This window comes from Acomys russatus, chromosome 13 (assembly GCF_903995435.1).
Source record: "Acomys russatus chromosome 13, mAcoRus1.1, whole genome shotgun sequence".
Lineage (NCBI taxonomy): Eukaryota > Metazoa > Chordata > Mammalia > Rodentia > Muridae > Acomys > Acomys russatus.
Genome location: NC_067149.1, coordinates 49605298 through 49616032, shown reverse-complemented (window position 1 = coordinate 49616032; position 10735 = coordinate 49605298). Strand labels below are relative to the sequence as shown.

Here is a 10735-nt window from a genome sequence, read left to right as displayed (position 1 = left end):
AGTTGGATTGATATGAGTTCAAAGCCAGCCTGATCTACAGAGCAGGTTCCAGGACAGCCAGGGCTACACAGAGAAACTGTCTAAAACAAAAACAACCAAACAAAAACAAAAACAAACCAGACAAACAAACATACATAATCCTGGCAAACATAATTTAAGATCTTAAAAAAAAAAAATCATTCATCACAACCAAGTTGACTTCATTCCAGAAATGCAAGAATGGCTGATAACGTGCAAATCAATATGTGTGTCCATCGCATGAATAGGCTCGAAGACGGAGGCCATGTCATCATTTCAGGAGAAGCACAGACATCCTTTGACAAAATTCAAGATTCCTTTGAAATAAAAGTCATGGAGAGGCTAGGAATGAAGGAAGCATATCTCAACACACTAAAGGACAAGTCCATGGACAATATCATGCTAAATGGTGGGGAAACTCAAAGCATTCTCACTAAAGTCAGGAATAAGATAAGAGTGTGCACCTTCTCCACGCTTGACGTCAGAGCTCGAGCATTACGAGAGAAGTAGGGACTGCATCCCATTTGCATATGGTTTGATTCTGTACATAAGAGACCTGAAAACTCAACTAAAACTCTTAGAGCTAATAAATGCTTTAGTACAAGATATAAAATTAACGCACATAATCAGTAGCCTTCCTGCATACCAATGTCAAATACACTGAAAACCATATCAATCTCATCATTCACAGCGGCTACAAGAATAATTAAATGTGGGGGCTGGATAGATGGCTCAGCGGTTAAGAGCACTGACTGCTCTGCTAGAGGTCAATTCCCAGCAACCACATGGTGGCTCTCAACCATCCACAATGAGATCTGGTGCCCTCTTCTGGCCTGCAGGTATACATGCAGGCAGAACACTGTACATAAATAAATAAATACATATTTAAAAAAAATAATTAAATGCACAGGAATAAACCTAACTGAGGAAACAAAAGATCTCTACAATGGAAGAAGTAGGTGCCAGCGAGGGACTAAGATGGCAGGTAAGGAGCCACATGGGAGGAAATAGGTTAGGCCCTAACCCTGCCCAACTGTAGTACCTGAAGCTTTTAGTAAGCATAAAGGTTTCCGTGTCACTACTCAGGAGTTAGGATGGGCAGAGGAAAAAACTTGCATTTCACAGTGCACTGAGGATGGTGTGAGGCTTTTGTAGCCTCAAAGTCCAGTTCTATAGCACACTTCTTGAAACAAAGCCATACCTCCTAATCTTTTTCTTTTCTTTCTTTCTTTCTTCCTTCCTTCCTTCCTTCCTTCCTTCCTTCCTTCTTTCTTTCTTTCTTTCTTTCTTTTTTTTAGACAGGGCTTTTCTGTGTAGCCTTGACTATCCTGGACTCACTTTGTAGACCAGGCTGCCCTCAAACTCACAGTGATCCACCTGTGTCTGCCTCCCAAGTGCTGGGATTAAAGGCGTGCGCCACCACAGCCTGGTTTCCTAATCCTTTTTTTTTTTTTTTTTAATTTATTTATTATGTATACGGTGCTCTGCCTGCACATACACCCGCAGGCCAGAAGAGGGCATCAGATTACATTATAGATGGTTCTGAGCCACCATGTGGTTGCTGGGAATTGAACTCTCAGGTCCTCTGGAGGAGCAGACAGTGAGTGCTCTTAACCGCTGAGCCATCTCTCCGGCCCCCTAATCCTTTTCAAACAGTTCTACCAACTGGGACCATCTAGTCCAACAGTGAGCCTATGAAGGCCATTCTCATCCAAACTGCCATAACATTTCTTTATCCCAAGTTTCTTTGGGGGCATTTATGAAGGGATGTTAAATTTTGTCACAGGCTTTTTCCATATCTATTGAGACGATCATGTGATTTCTGCTATTAGTGTACTTAGGTGCTATTTTAAACTTGTTAATTTGTATATGTTGAACCATCTTTGAATGTTGTTGGATTGGTTTGTGAGTATTTATTGAGAAGTTTAATGTCTATGTTCATCAGGAGAATTATTGTGCCGTTTTCTGGTTTTGAAATTGAGACAACACTGGCTTTATTAAGTGTTTTCTATTGTTCTTTCCATTCTGTTTTGTAGGAAAGTTTGAGACTCATGGTTTCTGTTCTTCTTTAAGACACGGTAGCATTTGGTTTTAGCTGTACATCCTTGGTTTCTTTGTTGGTAATTAAAAAAAAAAAAAAAGATTTGTTTATTACATGCACAGTGTTCTGCCTGCGTGTACACCAGCACACCAGAAGAAGGAACCAGATCTCATGATAGATGGTTATGAGCCATTATGTGGTTGCTGGGAATTGAACTCAGGACCTCTGGAAGAGCAGACGGTGCTCTTAACCACTGATCCATCTCTCCAGCCCTGTTGGTAATTTTCATACCATTTCAATCTCATTGTTTATTACAGATCGATTTATATGCTTTTTTATTTAATTTTGGTAGAAAATATGTAATTTAGAGCTTATCCATTCTTCTAGATTTTCCCATCATTTGTTTAATACAGCTTTTGAAAATATTCCCTAGTGGCCCTCTGAATTTCATCGGCATCTGTAGTCTTGAACTTTTAAAAATCTACTATATTTGGGGTTCTTTAATGTTTATATTTCCTTTCCAACCCACTTACCCTAGATAGGAGAGAAAAGAGGTTAATGGGGACAGAAGCAGACCTTTTTAGATCCAGTTCCTTGGAGCAATTCCACTCTTCATAGTCAGGATTTCAGGAGACCCGTTAAACAGCAAACCCCATCTGTCCACTGTTGGGAATCAAACAAATGAGACTTATCCTAAGTACTGCCATTTTGTTTTCAGACTCCATTTTGATAATAAGGTGAAATTAAGGTCAAGCTCCCAGGCTTTAGGAGAGCGTTCCAGATGGCTAGCCAACCTCCTCTTTATTCTTCTTTTGTTCCCCCAAAACATAACGATTGTTCCTAACCACAAAGGAACAAATGATTCTGACTCATGAAAAATTGTAACTGTAGCTTGGCACAGATATTTATGGTCTTCGAGCTTAAGAATTCTGTAACACCCTGGCTCGGGGTCGCAGCTCAGCTCCCGAGTCTGTTCTCTGGCCCTGATAGATCAGTAGCAACCTGAGTACAATAACTTTTTGTCATTTGCTTAAATGCTTACTAAGATGAACATTCAAAGAGAGTCAGCTCCCAACTCTGTGCTGTTCCTGCCCCTCACTATCTGCAGCACTTAGGAGAGTGGGCCCTACACCTCACCTGGCCCTGGTGATGTGAGCGTAGGTGAGCCAGCCCCGAGCGTGAGAGCATGGGAGTACTGGCTCCACCATTCCTATGTTGTGAGGTGGCAAAGGCACAGAGGTGATGCCCTAGCCTCTTGCCAACTGTGACAGTTTAATGAACTGGCTGTACCACTAGCCTGGGCAGCACAGTAGAGGTGCTCCTGGTGGAGGGAGCATAGGTGAGCCTGCCTCCATGGGCGCAGGAGAGCTGGCCTGATCCTTCATCTGCCATGAAGTGGAGAGGTATGGGAGTAATGCCTTCCCTCACCTCACCCCCTGGCCTCCTACAGTAGTCTGGAGAGCTAGCCCCAAACTCACAAGAGCAGGAGAGCTATCACAGTCCCTCACTGGCTGTAGCACTCAGGAAAATAGGCCCCTGAACCTTGCTCGGTGATTCACTTTCCCCAGCAAGGCTATACCTCTCTTTTGTTTTGTCTTTTCTTTCTTTCATTCTTTCTTTCTTTTTTTAAAGATTTATTTATTTATTATGTATACAGTGCACATTAGATCACATTATAGATGGTCCTGAGCCACCATGTGGTTGCTGGGATTTGAACTCAGGACCTCTGGAAGAGCAGACAGTGCTCTTAACCGCTGAGCCATCTCTCCAGCCCCTTCTTTTGTCTTTTCAAGACAGAATTTCTTTGTGTAGCCCTGGCCCTTGGCTGTCCTGGAACTCACTCTGCAGACCAGGCTGGCCTCAAATTCAGAGATCTGCCTGCCTCTACCTCCCAAGTGGTAGGATTAAAGGGGTGCGCCACCACCACCACCTGGCCAAGGCTATGCACCTCTTAAAGATTTTACCACCACCTCTTCAAACCGGTAAGTTTTGTGAAACACTTCACATTCCAACAGTAGCATATTACCTCTGAGAGCTGTCTCTACTGCACCCCCTCCCCAGTGTTCTGATAAATTGTGCTTTTATTTTATTTTATTCTAGGAATTTTACGTTTTCCTCTGATTTCTTCAGTAACTCGCTGACTATTCAAGACAATATTATTCATTTCCCATGTATTTGTATAATTTCTGTAGTTTTGGGAGTTTTTTTGGTTTGTTTTTGTTTTGCTTTGTTTTTGTTTTGTTCTTGTCATTGATTTCTGTAGAGATTCTGCTGCTGCAGCGGCAGTGGCAGTGGCAATGGTGGTGGCGGCCAGATCAAAGCTGCTGCTGCCTCCTCCGCTGCCTCAGCCTAGGCTGGATCAAGGCCTCTGCCACCTTGACAGAGATAGATCAGAGCTTTGGAGTTAGGGTTGGGGGTGGGCAGTTAGGGTTAGGAGCCTAACACCAGCCCCACCCCCTCCCACAGAGGCTAAAGCCATGATGCTTCAGCCTGGGGTAACAATCGTAGTCTGCCCCAAAGCCATGGCAGTCCATCCCCAAGCCACAGCAGCCCACCTCCAAGCTGTGGTGGCCTGCTGCTATCCACTGCCTCACATACACCCCTGTAGCTGGATGCCTTCCCCAAGCTGCAGGGAGCCCACTGCTCCCCAGCCCGCCCCCCTCCCCCAGTCCCATTCACCACCCTCAGGAGCTATGTCTGGCCCTTGAGCAGCCGGGCCACTAAAATTTAAAGTGACTCACTGCACCTCCCCTTCCCTCCTCAGAGCAGTAAGCCCCTCCTTCCCTCCCTGGGGCTGTGGCGACCTGAGACAAAACGGCACTGGCTCGAGACAACGCCTCAGTGGGAGCTGTCCATGGTGACTATTCCTGCTTCAGCGGACTGCTCTATGAAAATCTGACACCTTTCCTGCCTCTGAAAGCCATGGGAGCTGTTCATGATGGCGACATCCTTTCCTGCTTCAGCCTACTGCCTTCACAGTGGACTCTGTAAATTTTGGACACATTGTAAACTTTATCATCCATCAGGGCAGAAAAGTGGCTTTCTCAGGCTTTCTCTGCCTGAGAAAGGTGCAGCAACACAGCCCTGCCACCCCCCAGACCTCTGTAACTGCCATCTCCAGCCTCTCAGTAGGATTTGTCTCAGATCATGCTAATTTTGGTGAGAAGTCTAGACAGAAAAAAAAAAAACCAAAAAAAACCCCACCAATCCCTGAGCTTCCCCCAAGCTCAGGCCCAGAAGTCTCCGCCCCCTAAGAAACCCTATATAAAGGCTGTGTCTGCACAGTTCCCTGCTATCTCCTCTCAGGAGCAGAGGCAGCCACTCCTGGATTCGTGCCTCCAATAAATCTTTTAAGAGATTTACTGCCTGCTGTGACTCTCTCTCTCTCTCTCCTCTCTCTCTCTCTCTCTCTCTCTCTCTCTCTCTCTCTCTCCCTCCCTCTCTCTCTCTCATCCCTTTCTCTCAGAGCTCAGGCTATAGGCTCCTCAGCTCCTCAGTGTTGGGGCAACCCTCCTCTGGGAGCTGCATCATCTCTGTTGAGGAGGCTTCCTCTCAGAGCTGTGAGGTTCCTGGGCTCTGTGGCTCAGGATAACCTTGGGACACTGTTCCACCTCAGAGCTGGGATACTTTCCCAGCCCTTGGAGTTGGAGACATCCTTCCACCTGAGTACCGGAAGACAGGCCACCCAACACACAACCCACACAATAAAAATTTCTAGCCTTACTCTTAAAACACACACACACACACACACACACACACACACACACACACGCACGCACACACACACACACACACGCGCACACACACACCATGGCATTCAGAGGACAGCTTTGTGAGGGTGGTTTTCCACATTCATTTTTCTGTGGTTTCTGGAGATCAAACTCAGGTTGTGAGCAAGCACCTTTACTTACTGAGCTATTTGCCCAGCCCAATTTCTGGTCTTGTTCTTCTACAATAGAAATTAGCGGTTTTGTTTGTTTGTGTTTGTTTTGTATGTGTTAATATGTCTTTTACAGTATAAAATGAGATTCACTTTAGAGACAGTTCCACAGCCGGCTGCTAAGAATGTATATTCTATAGCTGCATAGAACAAATGTAGGTATTTGTTAAGTTTATTTGGTCCATAGGTAGTTCAGATTAGCACAAAAATTTTTTAGTTTGTTAGTTGGTTGGTTTTGATTTTTTTTTGGGCACATATTATCTATTACAGAGAATGGACTAGTAAAACCACTACTATACTTTTTATGGCCCTATGTGCTCCTTTACATCAAGTAATGTTTATTTTATGATATTGAGTACATCAATACTTGCTGAATATGTATATTTAAAATCAATAATTTTTTAGACAGGGTTTTACTTTGTAGCCATGGATGGCCTGAAACTCATTATGTAGACCAGGATGCCATTGAACTCACAAAGATCTACCTGCCTTTGCTTACCAAGTGCTGGCATTAAAGGTGTGCCCCACTATGCCCCACCATTATATCTATTAGATGATTGTTCTCTGTATTAATATATAATGACCTTATTTTCCAATGAAGACTCTTTAATCAGAGAACATCATCACTCTAGCTTGCTTCCATGTCCCTGGTATAATACTTCTATTTTTTTTACTTTTGGTCTCTCGGTGTGAGGTGAGGTTTATGTAGACAGCGAACAGCTAGATTTTTTAAAAAAGATTTTATTTATTTATTATGTATCCAGTGCTCTGCCTGCATGTACACCTGCAGGCCAGAAGAGGGTGTCATACCTCGTTATAGATGGCTGTGAGCCACCATGTGGTTGCTGGGAATTGAACTCAGGACATCTGGAAGAGCAGTCAGTGCTCTTAACCTCTGAGCCATCTCTCCAGCCCCCTGCATCTTGTTTTCAATACAGTAATTCCATTTACAGTTGAGGGCTTTTTGTTTTTAGTTTTTGTTTTCTGTTAATTTTTAACAACTTGTTTAGAGGTATTTGTTGATGCCTGTGGAACTCACTATGTGGATCAGGCTGGCCTTGAACTCAGCAAGATCTGCCTGCCTCTGGATCCCAAGTACTGGGATTAAAGGTGTAACAATGTGTTTGGCTTCCTACAATTTTTTTTAAAATTGCTTTTCTTATTGGTTAGTTGGATCAGTGTTTATTCTTTTATGTCACCCCTATTAGTATTATGGGTTTTCTGGTTTATGAAATTGGGCATTATTGGTCATTTCCTAGTTCCCTTTACTCATCTATTCTTTTATCAAAAGATTTTTCTCTCTTGTGTGCTCACGGTTGAGGCTGCCTTTTATCCTTTTCCGTGCTTAGGACTCCTTTAAGCATCTCTACAGTGCTGGCTTGGTGGCTCACAGACTGTCCTGAAATGTTCTTATTCTCCATTTACTTTAAAAGATGACTTTTGCTTGGTGGCTACTTGCTTCTCAAAACACATCACTCCATGCTCCTCTTGGTTTTATTATTTCTAGTGAGACCAGGGTTTTGTTCTCTGCTGGATTTACCTTAGTACGCCAAATGCCACTTTCTCTTGTCATTTTTAATGTTTGTTCTTTGTTTTGTAGCATTAGCATCTTGACTACGGCTCATGGAGACCTTCTTTTCTGGGAATGTCTACTTGGAATTACAAGTACCTCTGTGGGAAAGGGCTGGCCAGCTGACAGCAGGACTGGAGGCAGAGGAAAGTGTGGAAGCGGGAAGTGCAAAACTGGCCCTGCAGAACCTGAATATCTTCTGTTGCTTCTATGTCTCATCTGGGCAGTGATGCCCAGGAGAGGTTTCTATAAGATCTTAGAGGGGCCTTGATAGAGGATATTTAAGTGACCTATGAAAAATTAGTTCTGCAGCTTCATCCTTACTGGATGATTCCCAAACCAAGAGGAAATTCCAAAATCTGGCCTCTGCTCATGAGGTTCCGTCAAACAGTGAAAAATGGAAACAGTGCGACATTTATGGTAAAGAAATCTTGAAAGACGGTCATCGGAGCATTGGACACACTTTTTCACACTTCTTTATGCTCGGAGGAATCCTGTGTCGGCGATACAGAAATAGTCTAAGAGGAAGTGATACTTTTATAGATCTAGAGGTCACTTTGGAAGCAGTGCATGCCGGAGGTTTTGTGGAAAGAGTTAGGAGCAAACCTGTGGCCAGACAGGCTCCTGGGAAACAGGCATGCGGCTGTTGACAGGAGGGAGTTGTAAACCACACAGTGGGGCCTGAGGTGCTTCCAAATGACCCAAGAGGTAGTTTGTAAGAAGCTTCCTAAAGTCAGACTAGTGAATGAAAAACAAACACCAGAGGTAGAAATAGAACTGGGGTGAGAGAGAGAATGGATTACCCCTTTATTGGAGAAGCTGAGCTTTGCAGATGGGGAATCCAGAGACCGACATTCCAAATCAAGTTGTCAGGCACAGAGTATTTGTAAGGAAAGGAATGATTTGCACACAAATGTGGTCATCTCACTAGCGGAGGCCGTGGCTGGCCCTGAGCTGGATGTTACCTACCTGGATAGTCACAAGGTGCACACCTCCCGGATAAACTTAGCAGGCCAGGAGCCAAGCCATGGAAGGAAGGGGAAGAACGGCTTCCCAACCTTGACAACAACAACAACACCCAGGGCTCCTTGATAATCACTTTCAATGTGTATTTTCCAAAAGCACAGCTGACAGGAAGCACGGGGAGGTATCACGCAGCCTTCTCAAACAAGGATCAGTGCAGAAGGTCAAAGTGGACTGGACGGTTATTAGGAGTGGATAAAAATGGACTTGGTTGAAACAGGTAGATCAGTGGTATTTATTATCTACAGGTGTAGTGTGTGTGTGTGTGTGTGTGTGTGCGTTTTCATCATTTTCAACATGCAAGTATGATTTAAATTCCCTGCCCTCCCCTGTAATCGTCATACCATGACTAACAAAGAGGTGTGAGAATCTTTCTGTTGCGAGTAAGATGATCAGCAGAGGTTACTAACGCCTGCCCCTTTGGAGGCATAACGTCTGGGACTTTTACCTGAGTTTCAAAAACTCTCAAGAGGGTGCCAGAGAGAAGAAACTGGATGAAGGTTAGAGGCGGTTCTTAGCTACTTCAAAGTGTCAACAGAAGTCTATTTTTAAATGCACCTTGGTTTGTTGGCTGGTTTGCTTGCATTTTCCTGACTTCTGTTGCTCTTTCCTATGAGCTGGATGGGTAGTCCATCCATCAGGCAAGATGCACTCACAGCATGCAAAGGAACGATGACAGTCCAGTCCCCAGTTCCCACTAAGCACACATGGTGTCCAACAACCAAGAGCTTAATGAAACTGAAGAGAGACTGAGCTACATGAACTAAGGTTATAAAAAGATCTCATGGTCTTTGAGAGAATGACTTTTCTCATTTTATTTGGTAATAATAAAATCTTATTTGGGTATTTTACTGTTAAAAATAACTCTTGAGCTTGAATGTTGATTTCTTTCTTTAGACTTAGGAAAATGTTCATTATAATTTCATTGAATAGATTTTCTATGATTTTGGTTTGCATTTTAAATTCCTTCATCTACTCCAGAGATTCAAGATTTTATCTCCTAATTATGTCCCAGCGTTTTTGGAACTTGTGATGATGACACTTGCTTGTTATTTTATATATATATAATTTTATTTTATATGTGTGGATATTTTCCCTGTATATATGCCAGTTTACACATGTCTTCCTGATGCCTGTGGAAGCCACAAGAGAGTTTTGGATCCCCCAGAGTTACAGACAGTTGTGAGCTACCACGTGGGTATTGAGACCTGAACATGGGTCCTCTGGAAGAGCAGGCAGTGCTAATTGCTAAGCTATTTCTTCAGCCCCAAATCCGTTAAAAACAAAACCAAAAACAATCTATTTGCTGTTGTATTAACTTTTCTCTTTCCTTCCTTCCTTCCTTTCTTTTGAAACAGGGTTTCTCTGTGTAGCCCTGGCTTTTCTGGAACTTTCTTTGTAGACCAGGCTGACCTCTAACTCATAGAGATCTGCCTGCCTCTGCCTCCCAAGTGCTGGGACTAAAGGTGTGTGTCACTATGCCAGGCATTCTAACTCTTCTCGACCAGCATGTCACATGGAAGTACCTTCTAATCCACTGTTTTATTCCAGAAATCCCAAGTCCTGGATGCCAATAAGGATGACTTGGAAATGAATAATAGTACATCTGAATAATGATTACAGATTGAATATATGCAATCCTTATACCTAAGGCAATGAACAGTACATGTTAGCGTTCTGTCACTATAACAAAGCACTTGAGATAGTTGATGTGTAAAAGGGAAACTTTTGTACTTGCTGATGGTTTTTGAGGCTTCCTGTCCAGCCTGTCCTGTCTGGGAAGTCCTATTCTTCAGGCATCTGTGGGCCTGATGGATGGAAATGACAGAGCATGTCATAAAGGCAACAGCTTATGTCATTGCCAGAAACAAGAGGAAAGCTAGGGCCCTACAGATAGCACAAGAGCACTTGACCCAGTGACTAAGAAGCTCCCACTCTGCCCCACGTCCTCAGAGTTTCACCCTCTCAATAATGCTGCCTTTAAACACAGACTCGCAGGGAACCTGATGCTCCATAAGTTTTGTCAGCCATACAGAACCTAGAGTCAGTCACCTTAGAGACAAAGCTTTTGCCATATCTGTGAGTGAGTTTGTAACCGGGTGAGTGGAGGTGGGAAGAGCCACCCTAGGAATGAGTGGTACCT

The 10735-nt window shown here is 43.6% G+C and overlaps 1 pseudogene; it reads left to right on the top strand.

The window, feature by feature from the left end:
• The first annotated feature begins 219 nt into the window (after positions 1 to 219).
• Positions 220 to 8781, top strand: LOC127197672 (dnaJ homolog subfamily B member 11-like; annotated as a pseudogene).
• Positions 8782 to 10735: the final 1954 nt, after the last annotated feature.